At 36.2% G+C, this 25,879-nt stretch overlaps 1 long non-coding RNA gene across 1 annotated transcript in view; it reads right to left on the reverse strand.

The window, feature by feature from the left end:
- Positions 1 to 25,879, reverse strand: part of LOC110345687 (uncharacterized) — a 203,762-nt gene that overhangs the window by 112,566 nt on the left and 65,317 nt on the right. The window contains exon 3 of the long non-coding RNA XR_015439544.1: positions 3,361 to 3,725. This is a non-coding gene — a long non-coding RNA (uncharacterized LOC110345687). The remainder of the gene's footprint in view (positions 1 to 3,360; positions 3,726 to 25,879) is intronic.

The raw sequence follows: 25,879 nt of genomic DNA on the forward strand, positions 1-25,879 counted from the left end.
TTTGCTCCAAGTGATTGGCAGAGGAAGTTATGGGAAAGTACTTAGTCCAACTGACAAAATCAGATCGTATGTATGCAATGAAAGCAGTAAAAAAAGTGCGTGTCAACATTGATCGGGTACAGACAGAGAAGCACGTTTTACAGCAGGCATCCAATTGTCCTTTTCTTGTTGGACTGCATTCTTCCAGACAAAAAGCAGACTGTTATTTGTTCTAGACTATATAAATGGGGGAGATCTATTGTTTTGTGTGTACCAACAAATAATGCTTCCTGAAGAACATGCCCAGGTTTTACTCTGCAGAAATCAGTTTAGCATTCAACTAACTTCATCAGTGAGGGATACTGTATAGAAATTTAAAATTGGAAAGCATACCACTGGACTCAGAAGGGCACATTAAACTCACTGATTATTGCTTGTGTAAGGAAGGCTTACAGCCAGGAGATATGACCAGCACTTTCTGCGGCACTCCTAATTACCTGGCTCCAGAAATTGTAAGAGGAGAAGATTATGGTTTTGGTGTGAACTGGTGGACTCTCGGAGTACTAATATATGAGGCGATGATCGGACAGTCTCCATTCCGTCTTGATGAGAGTTCTGATAACCTTTGTGAAAACTCAATTGAGAATATCTTGCAAATAATTTTGGAAAGAGACATTTTCATACCTTGTTGTCTGTCTGTTAAAGCTGCAAGTGTCCTGGAGAGTTTTCTCAACAGGGACCCAAAAGAACAACTGGGTTGTCACCCTCACAGGGGCTTTGCTAATGTTCAGGAGCATCCATTCTTTCAAAATGTGGACTGGGACATGATGGAGCAAAAGCAGGTGGTGCCTCCCTTTAAACCAAATATCTCTGAGGGATTTGGTTTGGACGACTTTGAGCCTCAATTTACTAATGAACCTGTCCAGCTCACCCCAGATGATAATGACATTGTGAGGGAGCTTGATGGATATGGATTTGCAGGTTTTGAGTATATCAATCATCTTACGATGTATGAAGAAGAATGGGTCTGATCCTCATTTTTCAACTATGCATTTTGCTTATGTTGCCATTTAATGCGTGGAAAAACTTGTTATCAGCCTGGATAGAATTAACCATTTCAGAATTCCATGGAAGTTAATTTTAATTTATTGATTTGAAGTTATATTTAGATGTAATATTTAATTCTTATGTCTATAATAGAGAATGCGGAATTTCTGTTCATAGATTAGATTTTTATGAACTGATTTAAATAACAATGAGGCAATCACTTGTTAACCACACTTGTATATGCATTCCATCTGTTGAGTGGGACATAATGCCTAATACTTTTTCTTTTTACTTATGATACAAGAAAACAATTTGACTTTTTCTAAAATTTCTTACCTATGCTAGTTTCTTTCCAACCACATTATCTGTACCTTTTGGGCTCAGTTTATGTAGTCTTCAGGAAAATCCAAAAATTAGCAATAATTTTGAATAAAAACACATATACTTGTATCTTTTTTACATGAAGAAAAGACAATATACAACTACAAGGTTTGGAAAGGTAATAGTTCTTATGAAATGGGGCATCTAAAAATGGTAAAAAGATAATTTCTTAAATGTTTACAAATTTTAAATCTTTCTGAATTTAAAACTTGATTGTTAACTAAAATTAAGATGCGATATAGCATCCTTCTGTTTTAGTATCATTTTTATGCCAAAGATTTGAAAGGTAATCATTGTCATCTAAATGTAAATAAGTTATAATGATACAATCTTAATTTAATTTAATTTTAGTTAACAATCTGTTCTTAAATGTAGAATAATTTAAAATTTGTAAACATTTAATAAATTATCTCTTAATCTTTTTCAGATGCCCCATTTCATGAGAAATACTACTTTTCCAAAGCTTGTAGTCATGCATTGCCTTTTCTTCATATAATTTAGTTTGAAACTAATGAAAACATCAAAGGAAAATGGACATTCTACATATTCATTTCCGAGGCACGTATGTTTCTCTTGATGCCTGGAACTTGTTTTAAAACAAAAAGCAGTATTCACAACATAAACTTATAGAGAATTCTAACATGTCAGAAATATGTTTATGATGTTGCTTTTTTTTTAATCTGTTTCTGTTCTAGATTCTCTAATCATGTCTTTCACTCTGCTCATCATCTCTGCGGATATCTGGGAGATTATTTCTGGTTTGAATTTTTCTAGAGCCTCATTCATCTGTTTTGTTACTTCCTGTGCTATAGGTTCAGGGTATCCAGGTGGTTGATTATCAGACTTTTGCATCTCATTTCCCCCAGAAATTGTCTTTTGTGGGGTGGAAGTCTGGGTTTGTGACTTGCTTAAATGCCTTCTCATTTTTGTTTTTGGTACTGTTCCTGGTTTAGTTCCTGGGTTGATATTATGAAGTTGTTTATTGTAAGTATCTTTGTTGATCTATTTAAAACACTTATGGAATGATTGCTTCTCAGAGGTGTCTACCACATATAGCTAGTCTTTAGGTTTTGAGTCTCTAATGACTCTGAGGCTACCTCATTTTCATTATACCAGGAAGGAAAACTGTTTAGATCAATCACAACACCTTAGCCCAAGTCATACAATCAGCAACACCATAGTATCAAATAACTCTTAAAGAATGACAATTTGTGGTAGTTATTAATCTATCACCTTTAGCTGTGTGACTTAAATCAAGATCGAGGACCAACCCAACATATAGTGAATAAACTCTTCAGTATAACAACTTTACCCTTTGGGATGGGGAGTTAGAAGGGGTTGAGAAGGGAGGGATAGATGGGAAGAAGGATAGGGGAAGGTTAGCAGTGTGGCCAGAGGACACAGGTGAGAAGGAAAAAGAGAATAATAGGAAAATAAAGAAGAACTCCGAATGAGGACCAAAACCGGGACAAAAAGGGAAGATGAACAATGTGGGAGAGCAAGACAGTGAGTGTAAGAGAGAGAGAAAGGAAAGAGAAAAGAAAGAAGAAAAGAAAAGAAAAAGGACAGAAAAACAAATATTTGCAAAGAGTAGGAAAAAAAATTAAAGATAAGAGGAGCAAAAGAAAAGAAAAGAAAAGAGAAAAAAACCAAAATAATAAAACTAATTTTGGGAATGAAAAATAACCATGAAGATGAAGGGCCTCTTTCAGCGTATGTCTCTGCTGTCACAATAGACAACGTGGGCAGCAGTGTGCAGATATAAGTCAATGAGTCTCAGCAAGCTAGTCGCAGACCCATGAGATTCAGGCAGATTTCTGGCTGCAAGTCCCAAGTTGAGCTCCCTGTCCTCCTGTAGGGTTGGACTCTGCAGAGTTGTATTGCAGGTTCCAGCTGCCCTTCCCCTGAAGACAGTCCTGGTCCTGATGGGAGGTGAAGATGACTCCAACTTACCCAGTACAGCGGTCTGGTGGTCCAGTGTCCTCTGTGTCTTTGTAGTGTGGAACCAGGTGGCTGTACAGAAGGGGGGGGCGCTGTCCAGTGGATTGCTGCGGGCTGATTCGGCATGTTCCATGCAACTGGCGACGTTCTAAGGCGTCCGCAGACCTGCCTGTCTGCAGCGGGCTGATTCGGCGCGTTCTGTGCAACTCTATGATGTTGCTTTTAAGTGTTGCTCTTTTCTGTAGGTTATTCACAATGTAGAATAATCACACAGGGTGTTTGTTTAACATGTTTATGACTGATCGCACATTAGAATTCTTATGGGTCTTTGGACTTCATTTTGAGAAACACTTTCTTCAAGATATTCTTTTGTCCTCCTGTTAAATAGTAGAAAGTGTGTTCATGGTATAATATTTTAAGATGGTACAAGCAGAAATTTACAACTTTATCAACATCTTTGAACAAATTTTACATGAATGACTTCATTAGATACCTTCCTTGTTCCCCTCAACAAAATCTTATCAATTTTCTACCAATGATATCCAAATGATGAGCATTTTCCTTCGATGAGGTTTTCACCATTATTCATGGTGGTCTTTTGTTTTTCAATTTTTTAAGTAATAAGATTAACTGTATATTTTACAGAGAACTGCATTACAGATATATTTTCAACTATTTTTGTAGTATTTAAGTGTTATGTCAGTTCTCTTCGTGTCATATAGAAATTGTCTCAAAATACTCTTCAGGAGAATAGGTCAGTTTATAGTCAGAATGGTTGGTATTCTGGTGTTCTAAAAGAATTTATTTTGCATAATCCTGTAGTCAGATCATTTATGCATATGTAGCTTGGGTTAAATTTCAAGTACTGTGTTCACCACTGGTATGTTTACTGTATAAAATTGTTTTGTTTTGATTTTTGTCATGTAGAACACTGCCTTGGTCATCATAATGTAATCTGTGTTGTGTTCTTTTTTCACGTTTACAGCCTTTAAGTAAAACATTTAATATAAATTTTAAAAAATTGTGTGTTCCTTGCTGATCGCATCCCCTTGAGTCTCTTTTTGAGGGGTAGTCATTATCAAAACTTTTTCATTTGTTCTCATTTTTTTTTGCATTGTCTTCACAGTGCCTAATGTGCAACCTTAAAAACATTATGTAATTGATTTTTTCTGCCCCCATAGAAGCATAGTATATGCATTTACCCAGTGAATTTCTGTTACTTATTTTTTTCCACTCAGTATTATGTGTTTGAGATTCATCCATGTTGATACACTTTGCTATGCTTCAAATCTTACAATGCTCCATATCTAATCTACTGTATGAATAGACCAAATGCTGTAGGTCTATGCTACTTTAGGTAGATATCTGCATCCATACTTTTGTTATTACAAAGACTGCTACTAGTAATATTCTTACACATGCCTATCCTGCATAGTTCTATGACATTTTCTAGAGATTTTTACCTGGGAATGAAATTGCTGTTTTTTACATTACTAGGATCTTACTGTTGGAAAAATATAAGAGTTCCTTTTAGTCTACATAGCCATCAATGATTGGCACTTTTTAGGTTTCAAAAACTTTATGGCAATATGTTGGATCTGTTGTTGTTGGGTTTTTTTTGGTAGCACTTTGTGCTAATCATTGGGAAGTGTTGATGCGAATGAATTTGCCCAAATGGCCTTATTATCTGCCATTTTAATTTTTTAAGGGTTTTTGAATAGTTTACTTCATTCATGCAAATAACTGAGCAGGAAGAATTCAGACCCTTTTAGATGTGTGGTTGATTTTCTGCTTTATACATGGAAAAATCTATTGGGTTGACTCTAAGGAATTGTTTACAAATGCACACTTGGTAAACAATTTGATGAGTTGTCCAGGGGAATGTAGGGGTTCAATTTTGCTATGTAGCATTTTAAGTTCTCACGTTTAAAAAAATTTTATCAATGTGATTCCCAGATATGAGAAAAGTAATAATGATGAAAGCTATCCTGGACATCACTAGTTCTTGATTTGCCAGTGTCCATTCCATTTCATTGCAACAACTCCCCAATGTCTCTTGGAACCACTGCTTGCCATTTTCAGTCCATGTGGTTTGGACAGATGACCTAACCCTGGGCTTTGTGGGTGGACATATAATTCGACCTCGTCCATCAGCAAAGTCTAACTCCTGGACCATATGTATTCGTTCAGGAGTGTTTGTATGATTCAGGATTTGGCTCAGTGATAACTCAGCCCTTACTAACTTAGGGAGGAGGAAAAATTCTCTTAACCTAGATGCTTTAGCTTTGTAGGATTAGAAACATTTCAAATGAACAAGGTGTACCATGATGAACAAACCAATGAGAGAATGAAGCCCATGCAAAGGACGCAAAGCTGAAAGATGGAGAGGCTTGAGTCCTGATGACAAGGTTGGTGCCCTGGGATCCAGCATGCCTGATGCTGGTGTATACCCTGATTTGCACTTATGAGAAATAGTAAATACACTTTTTCTTAAATTTAAAAAATTAGGAAATATACTACATGTTCCATGAGCTGCTACTACGCAAATTTTCTAGGCAAATTTTCTCAGCAATCTTTTTCCCATCTACTAGCCTGATTAGAATTAATTTGTCAACTTTCTTATAAATTTCTCTGTTGTTTATACGTGTAGCTTCTTGTTTTGTTTTTAATAATGAGGACCTTTTCTCCAGTTTTTCTTCACATTTGTTTGCTATTTAGCAGTTATATATGGTCATATTTTTAATTTCCCAGTGTTTTTACTGCCCATGGTTATTTAACAGCATTCTTCTCTAGTTTCATATATCAATATATTTTGTTAAGTGTCATGGAAAATTTTCTTCTGTTCCCTTCTCTATTCTTCTGTTTCTCTCTTTCTCTCCCTCTCTGTCTCCCTCCTTATGTATGTGTGTGTGTATGTGTGTGTATGTGTGTCTATTTGAATTGCTTGTGTGAAGTATTTGACAGCCAAATTGGAAGCTTTTCACAAATGTCTCATGATATCAGCTTTAATTTCATATTAAAGACTAAATCACAAATTGGCTTGATTCATATTTTGTGCAAATATGTAAGATCAGTAATGTAGAATGATAAAGCTATGAGGTCCTTTCATCAGAAGATTAATGTAAGTAAGAGTAAATCTTATTCTGGTACTTTCAGATGTTTTTGAGAGGTATCTTTTAACTTTCCCTCTAGTGGCTATGACACAGTTGCTCATTTATTCTGTATTGTCCAATAGAACCATTGGTGAAGGTGTCCTCAGTCTATGCAATTCTCTGAAGCTGAAGGTACCTAGATAGAACCCCTGTCAGACAACTTTAGAAAGTGCTTGTTATAATGGTCAAATGACTAACACCCGTTGATCAGACCATTCCCAGTCTGTCAACCAGAAGTACTCTTAGAAGCTAGGGAAAGAGGCTGGCCTGTTCCAAATGGAAATCCCTGTGGTAGATCATGACTTCCAAAATATTCCACCTCTTACATTTTTAAAATACAGTTCTTTGTAGATGTTCTGGAAGTATCCTGTCAGGATGATGGTGGTCCTCTTTTCCTTGGGTGAATGCACAATAAGATTACTATTACAAATAATAATGTCTGCTTCTACAGCTGGTTTCCCACAACTGGCATTCATTTTCCCCTCTCTGTTACCCATTCTAATTTTTTCTCCCTCTCAGCTACCATCTCCACTGGCATGACTCAGATCCTCATTGCTTCAGTATGACTTTCTTGTTGTCATGCCCTCCTCAGTTCTTGCTTGCTGCCCATTTTCTAAAAATATAGGTAAGGCATTACCAAGACTTGCCCAAAGGGGATCATCTGAGTGCTAAACATATTCAGTCATCCTTCTACTGTGCAGAAGCAGCTCTACTTCTTTCATTAATTAGGGTCAAATATTCTTGTTATGACCTAACTTTCCCTTAGCACAAGTTGTCTGAAGTGTCTGGTGTCAGGCATAACTTTATAGTCCATGAGAAAATTTCTGTGTGCAATGGCAGAATTCCTACCTGAAGTTCCACAGACCAAGAATTTATGAGGATGTGAAGCAAATTCCCCAAGATAGATACTGAAAGTGATGGAGAGTGGGACTGCCCTGATTTTCACTCATCGATTCATCACACCTTACAGTATGACCCTGTATTTGTGAGCAAAGTGTGATAAAACATGTATTTATTTAGCGTCTTTTGCATGAAATCCCATCTTCATGGGGATATTACTATCTTGAAGCCAGTGGCACAGCCATGCCTTCAGGCTGGGATGAGGGAAGGAAACATTTCTGGGGAAAGGTAAAGAAGCATGATTACCCTGACGGGGATGATGTTCTCCAGTGCCATCTTGACAAAGTCATAGCAAAAGCTTCAGAAGACTCGATGGGAAAGTGCTAAACCTAAGATAGGCTTTCAGTGTTGTCTCAGGAATAGTAAAGAAGTTACAGTTTTGCACTTTTACAACGACCAGTCATAGCTGTAGGCTGCTCCAGGGATGAGAGAGTACAGTCTTGGGCAAGGAATTGTCTAAGGATGAGGGTAATTTTTAGAGATGTCTGACAGCTGACACCGCTGAAACTGTTGGAAGAATAGGTCCTTCTTTCACAAGTAGAGCAGGTCCTTTTTTCCTAAGTGGTTCAATACAAATGTCTATTACATAAAGCTAAGCTGTGATCGATTCTGATAAATATTCTTTCCCAGATAAACATGATCATTGCAATTACTCGGCTTTTTCCTTTACTAATTTCTTTTTAAATTTAAAAATGCTGCTACCATCCACAGAAATAAATGGAATATTTCTACCAGAAGTCATTTTTATATTTAGATGCTGCACTTCATCAAGTCTCTGAATTATCAAATTCCAAATTTACTACTTGCTTCTACTTGCATTGCACTGCACATTTGGATTTGCTCCCGTGCTAAGACAAAGAAATACACCTGCTTCAAAGAGTTGTTCCTGGTACCTTTTTTGGTGTAATGTAGGACTATTTCCATTGCTCTTCATTTGCTACATCTCTTTAGGCACAAAATCTTTTTGACTTTTTGACTGAGATAAAATTTCACCAACAAATGTTTTATGCACTTCTATTTTGTCTTAGTCCTTTCTTTTCATTTTCCTCTTCTTGTCCATAATAAACTTTCCAAGAGAATAATCTGAGGCCCCTAAAAGTCCCAAATGACAAACTATCATCAATGAATATGGATTATTGTCCTAGTTACTTTGGTTGCGGTCGTAGTTTATTTGGTTTGCAAAAGAAATAGCCCTGAAGCTGGAGGATGTAATGGAAGACTACCTCTCAAATTATAACTCTAAAATGGCCACATTGCTACAATCATGATTGTAGGCAGGAAACCTCATTGTGTGTCAGCAAAGGCCATGACTTCTAGCAGTCAGGCTGTGGCTGCAAAATGTGGTCTCACATCTCTTTGGGCCATGCAATGCAGTGTGTGCTTTGGTTTGTAATTGCAGGTGTGAATAGCAATCTGGTCTTGCAGTTTGGCATCTGAACATGCAATTTGCCATCTTATGATTCTGCCTGTGTTTGTGTTCAGGTGCACTAGTAAATGTGTCTCCAAGAGGCAGGCATTCTGAGTCTCACCGTATTTCTAGAGAGCAGACTATAATTTGAAGAATGTGGGAAACCAGCAAGGTTGGTGTTTCTATCATGTTAAATTTACTTCTGTTGATTATTAAAGATCAAGCACAATACATAATATATTAAAACTATTTATGGCTCTGTTTCAAAGTGTTAGTAACATTTTTCAATGTGTTGTTAGTCTAGTGAAATAAACCAGTTTATTTTTAAAGAAAACAATTTGAGTTGAATCCATATTTGTGAGAACAAAATGTAGTTTTCTCTGAAAGAAAAAAACCCTGAGAAATAATTAAAATGGTCTCTAAACATCTATCTAAACACATGCCAAATAGCCATTACAAAGCAAACTAAGAAGTAACTGTTTTACGGAATAATAAATAAGATTTATGTCAGTGTGAAATAAATTCTGTCATCTATCTATCAATCACCTAATCACCCATCTAGCTCTATGCACATACGGCCCTATATGGCCCTATATGGCCCTACGTATCTGTAGATTCTATATCTGCAAATTCAGGCAAACACAAATGGAAAATATTTGGAATAGAAGTGCATCTATATCATACACATACACTTTTCTCCTATGATCATTTCCTTAACAATATAGTATAGAAACTATTTACATATTATTTGTACTGCATTATGCGTTATAAGTAATCTGGAGATGATTTAAAGTGTACTAGAGAGTTTTCACAGGTTATATGCAAATACTCTTACTTTATTTAAGGAGTAGCCTTCAGAAGGAGGTTGAGAGGGGTAGGTGGAAAGTTGTTTTGTAGACATAACTTCCTTGCAGGCAACAGTCCACATTTTTGGAGCAGGTAAGAATTTGGTGAATGAAAAACACTATATGGATGGTTGTTTGTTACTATGGATGGAATCCAGGGGCTTCACTTTGAGCTACACCCCGTATTCTTTGTATTTCTTTATTTATTTTGAGACAGCATCTGGCTAAATTGCTAAGTTGGACTTGTGACTTGTGATCCTCATTCCTCAGCCTCATAGGGTGCTGGGACTACAGACATGTAGCACCACGCCCAACTTCTATACATATAGAAGTTTTTAAAATCAACTTTGCATTTACTAATAATTTTAAATTTACAGAAAAATTTGAAAGTACAGTTTTTCTATGTACCCTATGCCCAGTTTCTCTTATTTTTGACATTTTACAAAGTCACAATTAATGAACCAATAAATATATTATTATTAACTAAACTCAGTATTCTATTCAGAATTTTTTAGTTTTCATACAGAGTCATTTTTCTCTTTCAGGATGTTTTCCAGGAAACAATATTATTCTTACAGCTCATGTTTTCTTATGCTCCTTTTGGCTATAATAGCGTCTCATATTTTCCTTGTTTCTGACGGCTTAAATCTTTTTTAAAATTTTCTGGTTATTATTTCTCTTGAAATATTATTTTTGATTGACAAAGTAAAAAGTAAACATGGACAGTGTTGTATTTTGATGTATATATACACTGTAGTATGATGAAAACCAGGTACTTATACCTTACCGATGTGTTTTTATCGCGAGACTTTAAAATACACACATTTATATTTTTAATTTTAAATGATACATAACAATTGCATATATATGTGGGACACAGGGATTCAATATTTGCATGTAATGCATATAATGTGCAAGGATAATGTGTCAGGATAGCTGACATGTCTGTCGCTCCAGACATTAAATGTTTCTTTGTGTGGGGAGAATTTAAAATCTCCTCTACTAGTTTCTTTCTAACATGCATTTAATTTTTGTTAACCATAGTTACCCTACTATGCCACAGAACATTAGAAGTTGTTCCTTCCATCCAGCTGCACCCCGACTCCCACTCACCTTTCTCTATACCGTATCCCCTCACCCAGATGCCTGCCACCCTTCTCAGCCCTGGTCATTACTATTCTGTTCTCTACTTGTATTAGATCAGTTTTTTATCTTCCACATATTTTCAGTGCCTGACTCAGTTCGTGTTAAAATTTTTTCCAGCCTCATTCATCTTGCCATAAATAACAGAATTTCATCATTGCTTTATGTACTATTCCATTGTGTAAACGTACCACAGTTTCCTTATCTAGTCATCCAGTGATGGAGACTGAGGCTGATCCTGTATCTTCATCATTGTGAATAAAGATGGGAGTGCTCGTATCTCTTCAACTTACTGATTTCATTCAGTCTAGAAATACACCCAGAAGTAAAATGTCTGGATCATATATTTGCTCTATTTCCAGTTTTCTGAGGAACCTCTATATTGCCTTTTGTAACCGCTGTGCTAATCTGAATGTCCATCAACTCCAAGTGAGGAGCTCTCCTTTTCTCCACAATCTTGTCAGCATGTGTTATTTTTCATCTTTCTGAAAATTGTTCTACTGAGGAAAAGATTAATTTACTGTGGTTTTCATTTGCATTTTTCTGACCTCACGATTATCGACTTGAGTTTTTTTCTAAACATTTGTTGATCATTCCGCATATTCTTCCTTAAAAGTCTCTGTTCTTCATAGGTTTCATTGTGAAGTTATCTCACCTCCTTGGTTCAATTTATTCTTAGGTGTTTTATTTAGCTATCATAAATCATATTACTTCCTGGATATTTTTCCTTTAATTTACTGTTGGTGAATAGATGCTATGATTTTTGTATGCTGACTTTGTATCCTGAAACATTACTGAATTTATTTATCAGTTTGAACAGATTGTGTGTGTGTGTGTGTGTGTGTGTGTGTAAATTTTAGGTTATTTTATATCATGTCATGTGGAAACAGGGATAGTTTGACTTTCTCCTTTCAAATTTAGATTGTATATATGAAATTAAATTAAAAATTTAAAAATATATTACAATTATTAGCACATGTTAATTGAAAATATAATGTCTATCTTTGTGCCATTTTCATATATGCCTATACCACAGTATGATCATGTCTACCTTCCCCATTAATTTTGCTTATTCTGCCTGAATCCTTCAGTTTCTCTACTAGTCCCTATTACAGATTAGGACCAGAATATTCCCTCAAACTCTCACACTCAGACTTTTGGATGGTGATTGTATCACTGGGGCACTATACTCATCAATGGCTTCATCCACTGAGTTTACCAACTAAGTGTGCTGTTAGGAGGTGGGGCTTGACTTATTTAAAAATGGGGCAAAGACACATTTCTTCCCAGTGTGAGGATTTTTTTGTGGTTGGAAAGTAATGCTCAAACTCCTTTGAGGGGTGATAGAGGGGATTATTCCCCAGCTGGGAGAAAGAAGGCCCTGGCTCAGGCTCTTTCAAAATTTCTGCTAATGTCTGAAACATGTAAAAAATCCCATTGTTCACTTGTTTCCCTGAATAGTTCCAGTTTGGTTTGAAAACAGCACTTACTGACCAACTTGACCATAGTTGTCATTCTCTGCTAAAGTGACAGACTGAGTTCATTCAGCAAGTTAAATATGTCACAGAAGTAATCAAATTTTGCAACCCATTCTGTGCCACTGAAATGTGCTGCCAGCAATGGCCATTTTTCTAAAAGGCATCTCAGGAACACCTCTCATTACTCAAAACCTCTGGCCACTGGAAACCCATCTCGCTTGTGTGTGTAAGAAAACACATGCTTGCTCTCCGGCCATTTAATGGAGCTGATTGAACAGAAATGAGTAAAGGCACATATTTTAATGTGAGTAATAGTTTTAGTCACATCCTGCAAAGTGTTGTTAAGTGCAGATGACATATTTTGGCTAGCCAGTATTTCTCTCACATTCAGAAGAGCTCCTTGATGCAAGTAGTGAAACCAAAAAGTTGTCCATAAGGACAGCCACTCCATCCATGAATATACTGTCACAAAATGACCAATTGAATTTTCCTGATACTCAATCACTCAAAGACTTGAATAGTCCTGCAGTTGTGGTGTCAGCTGGCAACAAAGGTGCACATATCACATCTCCAGGCATATCCTCCTCAAAAATATATTGTGTAGGGCCAGGGATTTAGCTCAGTGGTGCTGCTGCCTGCCTCACAGGCACAAGGTCCTGAGTACTAAAAAAACAAAAAGAAAAGAAAAAAGAAAAAAATATATATATAGTGTAAAAACAAGCATTATTGACTTGTTGTAAACACTGGTAAACTCTTCAGCTTGAGTTATGTACAGCCATGACTCATTAATCCTCTAACTATTGTCCCTCAGCATCCTCTGTTATTTCATCAGTTCATCTAGAAATGGTGTTAGCCAAAGAGGAACGTGGGCCACATTTTGAACTGCAGCCTCTCCTAAAAGTTCACAATGAATGTCCGTAGCAGCAGGCAGGATTAACTCTTCAGCAATAGTAAATGGCTTCTTAGTTTTAGCGATGCCATTATCCACTAAGAATAATGTTCTCAGTAGTAGTACATTTGATGAAGTGTTAGCCTGCAATAATTGCTTCTGTTCTTCATGTTCATTTTTCTCTTTTGAAAAATTCCAAAGGCTTGTCTTTAATACAGGGTGCTTAGTCTTCATATGGAAATGCATTTTTGAAGGTTTATGGTTTCTTTGGATTGCCAGTCACCACATATTATACAAACCAGGTTGGAGAATGTGAATTACCTATTGCAATGATCCTGTGATGTAAGTAGGATTCTTGACATTTTATTTTAAATACAGCTTTCTTTTAGTTAGTAATCTTGGAGTCTTCTGTTATCTCATCATTGAGTCTTACCCCCTTTTCAAAGAAGATCTCCATTTGTTTTTTTTTACTAATTTTTGTTAGGGTTAGCTTGAGGGTTTACCAAAACTCAGACTGAGACCAGTGTGTAGTGTAGGAAAGAGGTGCAGATGGAAGTGGTCAATAAAATTATGGGTGGGCCATATGCAGATTAAAGTGAATGTTGGATTCTGACTTAAAACCTTCTACCAGATGTAGCTGTAAAATTCATGTACATCAACTCACTTGTCAATATCATGGTGTATCAGATAGGGTTCATTAGAGGAACAGATTTAATATAGAATACAAAATTTACTAGGTAGGCTTACAAGGTTGCTTGTGGAAGCATGGGTAAAAGAATGCAAAATAGCCATTTGCACTGGAGAGCCATAGGACACAATCAATGTCAAAGACCTGAAGCTCACTGCAAACTCTGATGTGAGTTTGTGTCAGAAAGCCAAAGGACCCACACTGGAAGACTGAAGAGTCTGCTCTGGAAGCCTGGAAATGACCATTCAAAGGCAATGGCAGAGGCTGGAGATCCTCTGAAAACAAAATGGGAAGACTTCTTTCTTCTTTCCCGTTTATTCCCTCTAAGCTACAAGACTATTGGTTGGTGCCACCCACATCTGGGGTGGATTGATCCTCCTCATTTTGCAGCCTACGTGTCAAACATCTTATAGACATACCCAGATTTACTAATTCGCTCAGTGGTTTTTCTCAAGTCAAGTTGATATATCACAATTAACAATGCTAGCCTGCCACCAGATGCAACTTAATTGTCACTTATTTCTCACTAATAGGATTTTGATATGAGTCTATAAGTAATGATTTATTATGGCTTCTGTACAGTCAAAGTTCTCTGCTAATATCAATCTGTATTTGCAGCCAATCTCCAGAACTAATTTCACTGTTTCAGCTCCACCTCAGGTCATTAGGCATTAGATTCTCCTAAGGAGTGTACAACCTAGATCCATTCCTTGAGCAGTTCACAGTAGGGTTCTGGCTCCTATGAGAATCTAATGCCACCATTGGTCTAACAGGGGGCAGATGGAAGTGATGGGTTGTGGTTATAAATACAGATGAATCTTCCTGTGTTACTCACTGGTCTCCTCCTGCTGTGTGGCCCAGTTCATAACAGGCCAAGGACATGTACCAGTCTGTAGCCCAGGGATTATGGACCCCTGGCTTAGCAGAATGACAATACCAGAAGCAAATAACTACTGAAGCTTTGTCAGATGTCAGGCACGGCTTTGTCAGATGTCAGGCACTCTGCCAGGCATGACAGACGCAATTATGAGTTAATATGATCAGACTCATTCCTATCTTAACCTGAGAACTGGAGATATGCTGAAGCAAATCCATATCAGGAAGACAGTATGTGATTGGAAGAAAGACATATGGATATCAAATTAAGAATTTGAAAGTTGAATAGCTATTATTGATCTTACTTCCTCATATATAAAATGGACATAATATAGTTACCTTTCCCGAGCCCAATTCTCTTCCATTTATCTTGCTTTATTCTAGCCTTTCTCTATTCTTGAAAATCTACTACATGTTTCTATGTTTAATGACTTTCTGTCTCTCCTGTTAAACTATAATTTCTGTAAGGCCAGAGATATTATCAGTCTTGGCTACAGTGATAGGCAGAAGAATGATCTTCCAAAGATGTCCTATTCTAATCCACTAAAACAGTGAATATGATACATTACATGACAAATAGGAACAAAGAGGACAGACAGAATTAAATTTGTTAATCAGCTGATGTTAAAACAGGGAAATCTTTGGGATTTTCCAGATTCCAAAATGGAGGACTTGAGAAATAGAAGTTTGAGGTCTCAGCTAAGAATGACTGGTTTTGGAGGTCAAGGGATCAGTTTACAAACCAAGAGATATGTGGGATGCTTAGAAACTGAAAGGAACAAGAGTAGTGAGTCATCTCTCCTGTGGGGAAACAGACTTACTGACACTTGATTTAGTCCAGTGAGACCCATTTCTAATTTACAATTTCAGTAAATAGATGAGAATAAATTTTTGCTGCTGTAGGCCACTAAATTTGTAGCACTTTTTACACCAGCAAGAGAAAACTAATATCACTATTAGGAGCTTTTTCCATACCATGTTGTCAATGAACATACACAATTAGTCACTGTCAGGGTACAGCCACTGTTTGAGGCACTATTGTTACTGTACCATAACAATGACTAAGTGTGTATGTGTGTGGGTTTGTGTGTGGATAAGCATATGTATTCTATAAAAGGCTAAAAGCACAATAATTTGGAATAATGATGCCACAATTTAATAGGACACAGAAAGTTATCTAAGAATAATACACACATACATGCAGTTACAAAAGCTAAAATATGTATCAAAAGCTTTAATAAGAGGCTAATTAAATTATATCTAATATTTTATATGATATAAAATTTATGTTTTTTGGAGGAAAAAGTGCTAAAAGATCTTATCAACTACTACTTGTTAAAATCAATTATTATATTCCTAAACTTATCTGCTTCTTAGTATTTCATGAATATTTAGGCAACATTACTAAAAAGATTTCATAAATACCATCTTGCTATTATTATTTTCTGTCAGGTCTCCTCTCACCATGACTGCCACTTTTTACCTCATTCCATCATCACATTTCAGCATAATCATCCCTTTTTATCCTGGGGAGATAGAGTCCAAGACCTGCAATCTGTCTGAAACTGAAAACAGTACCAACCTATCATTTAATGCCTTTTCTGTTTTAACTAAACACCCATTATTCATTGTAGCTGTAACTTTTTTTTTTTGGTACCGAGGATTGAACTCGGGTTCTTGCGCTTGCGCAGCAGGCAACGAAACCACTGAGCTGAATCCCCGGCCCTATAGCTGTAACTTTTGCAATTTGAAATGCAACAACAAAAATAGCAAGAATTTTTTTCTTTTTTTTCACAGTTACACAGATTCATTCTTGTAGATCTTAGCAAACACAGCATAGTTTCCTTTCTTTTCTCAGTAAATCAAGAACTTTCACCTTTTCACTTAAAGGAAGCACTTCACAAATTCTCAGGCTTACTTGATTTGGCAGCATCATCCCTCTCATGCTTTGGAGCCGTTATTAAGAAAAATAAGAGCTGCTTGCACATAAGTATTGTATTTTGATAATCCATCTGAGTGAGAATGCTAAGTGACTAATGGATGGATATCCTATAGACATGGAAACACTGGACAGAGGGATGATTTGTGTCTCAGAAAGGATGAAATGGAATAGAAACCTCTCATCTTGCAACTCAGAAAAGTATACAATGTAAAATTTATGAATCATTTGTAGAATTTTTCCCAATTTGCACATCATAAATAATGTCCAAATATCTTGCCAAATAGTCAAGAGTATCTTTAAAGTCTACACTTGGAAACAGAATTACTAGCCTTAGAATATTGTATTTACTTCCTACTGCTACTGCGATAAATTACCATGAACGTGGTAGTTATAAAACCACAGATTTCTTGTATCTAGTTCCATGGACTAGAGTCTGAAATGAACTTTGGTGGATCAAAATCAAGCAGGCAGGAAAGAACTTTTTCCCAGCCCTTCCATGTTTCTGGAAGTTGTCTGTGTTTCTTGGCATGAGGCTCTTTTCTTGATTTTCAGGTCAACAGGATATTATCTTCAAATTTCTGGCCCTCTACTTCTGTCATCATATCTCTTTTTCTGGCTCACTACTCTCCTACCCCTCTCTAATAAGAACTTGGGTATTACTTTGGGCTCACTCATATGATCTAGGATGTACTGCCCAGATTAATGGATATTAACAGTGGGCAGATAGGAATTAGTAAGTCTCTGATATTTGTTGAGATAAGCGTGTATGTGTTGTAACTATAAGTGAAAGTGATTATAAAGAAGAGAATGTCTGAGGATATATAAGCTGATTTCTGATTTCAACCTTCAGAATTTGAGCATTTTTAAGGTGTACTTAAGGAATGATGAAAATATGCCTAAGATATTACTGTTATCCTCAACATTATTATATGCTAGACCACGGTCAGGCAAATTTATTCTATAGATGGTCAGATAGTTTATGTTGAAACCACTCAACTATGATTTTCTAAATGAAAGCAGCCATAATAATAGGTAAATAAATGGTTGTTTTCTGTTTTAATAAAATTGTATTTACAAATACAGGCAAAATCTGGATTTGGCCTATAGCCTATAATTTGCTGACCCTTGCTCTAGACCAAATATTTTACATTTTTTTCATACAATAATGACTATAGTTACATTACTCCACTGACTAAAAGTAATATGCATGGATATACTTGAGTAAAATTAGGGTTCTCTTCAATGATTTTTTTTCTCTCCCAAGAGCTGAACATTAAGGATTTAGAAACCACTGTTATGAATGAAGTAACAGTATATAAGAATACACAAAATTAAGCATATTAAAAAGAGATTGGAACAAATGTCTCTTTGGACCTCTCCAGGTAAGCAGCCAGTTGGGATATCAGCAAATGCTTGGGCACGAAGTGAGTGGGGTTATATAGGCTGTGTAGAAGTTGCAAGATTTTACATGAGCAGAGGCTCAGAGTCAAGAAAGTATGCAAGATATCAGCAGGGATGGGAGACCTAGGTGTTTAACTCTAGGCTGTTTGTGGTTATTATTGGCTATAGCATAGTTCTATAGAGTGGGGAGTTAAAAGCCTGTCTGAATCAATTTGGAAAGCAAGTCTTTCAGTGCCTTAAGCTCTAATAGCTAATATTCTGGGACTAGTAATTTCTCACTACCACATAAATCAGGATACCATATTAATTTGCACCATAAGACATTTCTAAAGGTTTAAATTGCTGAGAAAAATGGTTGGAATTGCTTTCAGGGTGGAGCATTTTTAAAAGATATGCTTTTTATTTTATTTTTTTTTGGTTTACAACATTACAGAAAAATGTGCTCATAAACTCCAAGACCTTTAAAGATATCAAATGCATTTTTAATAACTACTGAATAATAATAAAAACAACCCAAGAGGCCCTCCACTCTATCTTTCTGCCATTTATTGTTGCTAATATTAATATATTTTGGTATATGTTGTCTATTCTGGTTTAAATATCTAAGGATAAAACTATGAAAGTAATTTGATGTTTATCTCCCTGAAAAAAATCATCACTGTGGTCAGATTCTGCTATTTTGAGAGTAAATTCTTTATGTTTACCCTAGGTATCTTGGCTTTGCTCCTAAGAGAAAAAGTGATTCCTTCCACTCCTTGATATTTATTTGATCTTGTTACAAACTTTCCACATCTAGATCTATAGTTTATATCAAAATCTAGCATTGCAAGTATCTTTATAATTCACTCCTCTTGTGATTCCCTCCCACCATGCATTAATCTACACAGGCAGAGTCAAGGAAACCATCAAAATATTGCCTTCTTTGTTTCTTCTTGTGGGGTTAACTCTTTATGCCCCAAAGCATCTTCTCATTTATTGTCATTCGGTACAAGAAATGTTTGCACCTTATTTATGACAACATGGGCTTTGTATTAGGAAATATGATTTAATACAAATTCAAAACATGTAATACACTCTTTCCCTCTTTTAATATTCTATTTTATTTCTACCACCAGAAACAATTAAATAGGTTTGACCTATTTGCTTTCATAAATTCATGTACCCTTCATGACTCTACACAATAGCTATCTGAAGGATTTCTTCAGAGATTTTTAAAATACTCAGTTCATAATTAATATAAGAATTTAGCAAATATTATAATTCTGATCCTAAAAAATTAAAATATTAATATAATGTATAATGGAGATGTAATGGCTAATATTATTTCATTTTGAAGTGTTTTTTCAAACAGTTGATAAGAAATATGCTACTCTTTTATACCTTGTCTCTTTTCTGGTTCATCAGCATCACTCTCCGAACTAGATGGACTTGTGAAACTTTGCTCTGTATTCCAAATTGTGAGAGCTTATGATTTTTCATTTATATTCAGTTTCCTACAAATGTACATAATAGAGGCACAGTAAATATTGTCATCCTTTATGATCTCCCTTTGTATGGATTTTAACAAAAATAAACTTTATAAATCTTATGTTTTTATTGTATATGTTGATTATAAAAATACCTACGCAGTATTTTAAACTCTTTAATATTACCAATATGGGTTTCTTATTAAAAACAGTACAGATAATAAAGAGATTTTTACTTTATGTGTTAAATAAAACAAGCCCAACTTTGCAGATTTGCATGTGGGTAGTTTTAGTAAGGAAGCTGAACGGGAAGAATAAGTGTATACTTGGATGTAATATCCATATACTTGTTTTTTCATGTTTTATAAAAAATTTGGAAGCACTTGTCTATTGGGGCCTAAAATAAGAAATGGCTGCAACTAAAGATCATGATACAATTTTAAATTTTTCCTCAAGAGAAATATTTGAAGAAATAATAGTATTGTCTTTTTCTTAGAGGTTGTGCTTACAAGTTCTGAAAGAAATCACACAATCTGCCCACAGAATTTAGTCAGGCTCTTCCTGTATCACCTCTAACACACATCTGTTTGACCACTGAAAAATTCTACATTTGACAGATGCTGGAGAGTAGTGGACGAGCCGAACCATATTAGCTATTATGATGAATAAAGATTAAATGAGAGAAGGGGCTGGGATTTAGCTCAGTGGTTCTGCCACCTGCCTTGCAAGTGCAAGGTCCCAAGTTCAATCCTCGGTACAAAAAGAAAAACAAAAAAATTAAATGAGAGAGATGTACAGAGAACTGAAGGACTTTGTGAACTCTCTCCAAGGAGTGACAATAACACTATATTTTAAAATATTTATGTGATTTTATTAAATATTATTTGTATGATTTTTGCTAGTTCAAATCAGCATAAATTTTCAACATACATCTTTAAGTAATGCACAGATATATAAGTAAGTATCTACTAAGTAACACCCTATATGATAGGCATTGTGGGACAGTTCAAGTGGAAGGTAAAATATTAATATAGCCTCAAGATTCCTACCCCCTGGAGTATAATCTCTTCCCTTGAATGTAAGTAAAATATGTGGATATGATGCTATATCACTGCAGGTATTCTGCGGATGTAATGATGTTAATTAGTTGATCAGAGTTAATCAATGGTAACTTACTGGACCAACAAGAAAAGAGTAGATGTTCAGAGGGAAATGGAAAAGAAATGCCATAAGGTATGTTTCTATTGGTACACAAGAGATGATCAAAATATAACAAAACATTTACATTGAAAATTTATTATAGTAAAAGATACACTGTCATTAATCCCCCTCAAAATACTTTTCCTGGCTTCAAAAACACTTAATCCATTGTTTGTGCCAGTTTTTGAAGTGGTTCTAGAAGCCCTCTCTTTTGTCTTTAGGAGGTGTGATTAAAAAATACAGTGAGTGTTGCTGCCAAGTGTGATCCAACAGAAAGGCAGGCTCATAAAAACATGGTATGTCATCTTCCACCTTGTTCACCATACCTATCATCCCTGAACTTGTGGTTTGTCCCCAAAGTCAAAATGACCCTGAAAGATAAATGTTTTGAATCAATATGGGATGTCAAGGGAGTCACAGCAGCAAAATGAAAGACAAAAAAAGAGGACTTCCAGAACTGCTTCAGAAAATGTCAAGAACAAAGGAAAAAAGTGTGTTTGAAGGAAGGAATATTTTGAGAGTGTTTAATGGTAATGTTCCTTTTACTGTAATCAATTTTTAAATTTAAATATTGGCTGCATATTTCAATCACACCACATAAGAACACCACAATGTATTTTAAACCTAGGAAATTCAAAGGATGATGAAGGGTGCTAAGGGAGAAGCCAACAGTTGGGCATCACTGGGATCCTATGGAATTTAGGAACATCAACAGCATGTCTAGTTTAGAAACTTCCTGAGAGTTAGTCTAGAGATGAGAGAAATATCTGTACAGTCCAATATCAATTGAAAGATTCATTTGATCTCACATTGCCATCTTCATCTGACTCCCCCATAGCCAAAAGCCCGAATACATATACACCTGGTTCTGTCTCTAAGAAACCATGCATTGTTTTACCTCTGTGTCTTTGCAAGCACTGTGTAGCTCAATTTCAGCTTTTCCCAATTAATCTGGTCTGAACTTGTAGTTTGAATTTACAAGAAGCTTCCATTCAACATAGTGAATATATCCATCATAGCGCTGATCACACTGTTTTGTGATTATCTATTACATCACCTGTTGCCCTTACGGCCTCTTTGAGTTAATGTAACAAGTCTTTAATCTCTGTACCTTTAGTCAAACATACATTATCAAACATATATTAAATGAGTAAGATCTGCTTTTATGAATGATTGAGTGTGAAGCGAGTGCTTCCCAGGCCTGCTAACCACAGACATTCATTTTTAAAAAAGTAACAATGTGATCATTACAGTCTCCCATTCAGTGGCTCCTTCCCTGGAGTTGAAAGACACAGATACTTTATGAAGACCTCTGAGGAAGCAGATGGTGCAGTCCAGTGGAGGTCTCAGAAAACAGAGAGTCAGAGCCATATGGAAGTGCCAATAACTGAAAGGAGGATCAACATCGTGTGACTAGAGCAAATGAGGCTAGAAGCAATTGTTGCAAAGGCTGGAGTACAAGATTTTCCAAAGATGCTGCAGAGGAACTTTTTCCAAATTTTGTGGTTTCTCTACAACTATGAATGAAAGCATAAAGTACTATGAATGGTACATGGAAACTTGGGGAGAACTTTCTACTTAAATGTAGTTCTACTGCTAAACAGACTCTATTTCGATATATGACAATATCTTCCCATCTCTTTCCCCTTGTTCTTCTTATGAAGTACATTTTCAGGGATAATGGGATGTCTCTCTTTTAGTTGCACATCTGTTGCTATTCCACTGTCTTCAATTAAAATCATAATTTCCTCTTTCAGAATGTACAATTGGTGGTAAGTAGAGATGATTATGATATAATAAACAGAAATGATGACTTCAGGTGGGTAATAATAGTAAAAGAACCTAAATATTTTGCTTTCAAAAAATTCCTTTTCTGAATAAAATGAAGAGAAAGGAAATCAAAATGTTTATAATGCTGAGATGAATGTCCTCAGAATTGAACTGTTTCTTAGATCATCTCTGATTTGAGGTTGTCTTTCTTATGGTTTATGTCACAGCTGCTGTGGCTAAATATGTTTATTATTGTCACATATATATTATATATATATGTTTTTGTAAGTATTTAAAATCATTTTCAGTTCATTATCACATCATAAAAAAAGTAGAAATATTCTTTGAAACAGAGAGTAGATTCTGGTAGAAGCACTTTCTCTTGTGACTTTGGGCATATTACTTAACCATTTTGAACTTTCAGGCCTTCTTCAGTAACACTTCACATGAATTTATTGTCTTTTTTGTTCTGAAAATTTACGTGGTATTTGACCCAAAGAAATATTCAGTGTGTGGCTGTTGTTGTTATTATTATTTTTCTCCTGTGAAAAATCATCTTACGCCTTGCAGGTCAAGCTCTGTATCTTGATGGTATTTAGTATCTTTTTTTTTTACTGGTGTTTATTGTAGGTCCCTCAGTTTGGATTCCATATATTGCCTTTCAGGCCATGTAATCAAACTTCTATTTCCTATATGTATACCTGTATCCCCAATGATTGTATTCTGCCCAATTGAAACTCTGTAAAACAGTATTTTGGAAGCTGGGAAAACTGCTTTTAAGATTAAAAAAAATCTTGCAAAGTCTCAGTTTTGACAAATTATATTATTATCATGTTTCTTAAAGAGAAAAATACACACAAAATTAGGTGTGGATTCTTTCTGCTTAAATTTCTTTACAATCATAAATGACAACAAAAAATAAATTAATTCAGATCAGAAGATGGAAGGCTGGAGGCAGCCTACACTCACAAATCATTCCTGAATAGGGCTCTGTGAGCAGATGGGGCTGCAACTTGAGGGAACTACTGACCAGGAGAGACCCTGAAGTACCAATAACTAGAAAGATAAGTAAATTAACTAAAGCAATGCAGTTCAGCACTGGGCAAAGTGAGGCCCAGTGAAGGAGAAGGAACTTCTCTTCCCATGAAGCAGTAAAAGGGGAAACAAACCCTCAGTATATTCTTGTGAACACTGACTCTTCTGCTCCACAGAGATACAGCCTGGATGGACGGGTGATCTGAATACAGCCAAATAAATAGCCAGGAGCGCTAATTTTCATCTTCTCACTCCAGACTTACACAAGGTTGGATCTGGAAGCATTTTAGCTTCTCACTCCTTTCCCTTGGAAGAAAAATTAGGAGGTGGATTTGGGCAGAATTGGGGTAGGAAACCATTGAGTAATTCCTCTAAGTAGGCTCAGAAAATCCTACCTTTTTTTTTTTTTCTATAGCTCCAAGACATACCTGCCACTACCCTCCAGGGAGCAAGTGGACAAGCTTGGGTCTAGCATAAAAGCTTGGGTCTAGTATAAAGATGATTGTGACACAGTAAAACTAAAATTATGAGATGGGGAGAAAGACCCCAGTCCTTGGCTCATGGGAGACTGAATTCTGGGCTGGAAGAATGTCTGCAGGGTAGATACGCAGAAAGTAAGAGCTACAGTTTGAGTATAACTGCAGGCAACGAGTTCAGCCACAGAGGTTTTTGTGATGGGAAGGAATCTGAGTCTGGAGTTGCTGCTGTAGGGACCAGTGGAAAGCCGGCCAGCCACAGCCTCTGATACAAACCCAGACCCTTCTTGCCAGTCCCTGATCTGCAGAAGCATTCAGAGTCAATACAGCAGAATATGGCAGCATGGACACTGGCCAGCCACTCCTCCAAAACATGGCCTAGAAACTTGTGGAGCTTTCACCCACTCTCCAGACCTGCCCACACACTATACAAGTGACAGATTCAGTAGATGATCTGGATTTCCTGGACCCCTCATTCTCAGGTACCAAAAAGATTATGTCAGGAAGTTAGAGTTAGTCCTACTAACTCCAGTTAGAGTTGTACCACTGATGAAACCGGTTGAGTACTCATCCACAACCACAGAGCAGGGAAGCCCCATCTGCTCTAAATGGCCTCTCCCACTGGGACAGAGGTGGAGGAGAACTGTGGAATAAGCAATAAAATTTTCACTAACCCTCATCTTTATCGGGTTGTATCTAAGCATTGACTCCAGTATAAATCTACCAGTGATATTTGACCCAGGTTTTCGCTTTCTTTCTAATTTTTTTCATGGTGTTTCTTTTTATAAGTGCTAGCGGGGAGTGCAGATGTGGTTGTAATGGCTTGAAAGTACTAGTTATTGCTTTTACTGCTATACTATCCTACCATGTAATGTCCTATTTTCCCACACCATGGGGTTTGCTAAATTTATGTTCTATTAGATCATTAATTGAATTCAATCTCCTTATAGTTTCTCTCATTTTCTTTTTAGGTTTCCTCCCTCTTATTTTCGTTTCCCTGTCATATACTCTCAACTCTCTCCTCCTCTTTTTTTCTTGTGTATAAATAGTATCCCTAAAACCTATGTGTTTCTCGTTTTGCGTCTTGGTGTGGGAAGACATACATGTGCATGAGTATTAGTTAGGGTTTTGCTTCTATAGCGTCTTTCGTTGTTTTTTCAGGCTCTGGCCTACCAAGGGTTGTTTCTTGGGTCTTCTGACTGTGTTTTTGCTGGCTTATTCATGACTTTCCAAGTATGTTCCCTTTCCTACTCTTCTTTTTTTTCTTTCCCCTCTGTAACATTTCAAACCCTCTTTTTCTTCACCTCTTCCCCCCTGGTATTACTGTTACAACTATTTTTCTCTCTTTCTTACTTTTTTGTTTTTTGTCCCTAGCCTATCCTACATTATTACCATTCCTTTATCTTCCTGGTTTATAGCAAGGATAAAAATTTATTAAACAAGTTTGAAATTATATGCTAACATATGGTTGGTTCTTTGGATACTGATATCAGTGGGAATTGCTCTTAACTCTCAATGCATGGCTAAGAACTGAACCTAGCTTGAGTAGGTGCTTTCATTCTGAGTCCCACCCAAAGCCAAAGGGACATCACATGGAGAAAGTCCCTTACTAAAGAGATCACCACACAACAGTGGTAGAAATGTCCATCCTAACAGATCTATAAACTTTAACACAAGAATCATGAGAAAACAAGGCAGAAAGATACCTCTAAAAATTCATAACTCCCTGAAATCTGATCCCACAGATACTGAAATGGATGAAATTCTAGGCAAAGAATTTAAACATCTCATAGTTAACATGATCAATAAGCTTAAAGAAGATGTGAGTAAGGCATAAGTTAAGGGAGGAAATGCAGGGTATG

This window comes from Heterocephalus glaber, unplaced genomic scaffold, assembly GCF_053883595.1.
Source record: "Heterocephalus glaber isolate CG9 unplaced genomic scaffold, H.glaber_assembly_v1.0 deba00001472, whole genome shotgun sequence".
Lineage (NCBI taxonomy): Eukaryota > Metazoa > Chordata > Mammalia > Rodentia > Bathyergidae > Heterocephalus > Heterocephalus glaber.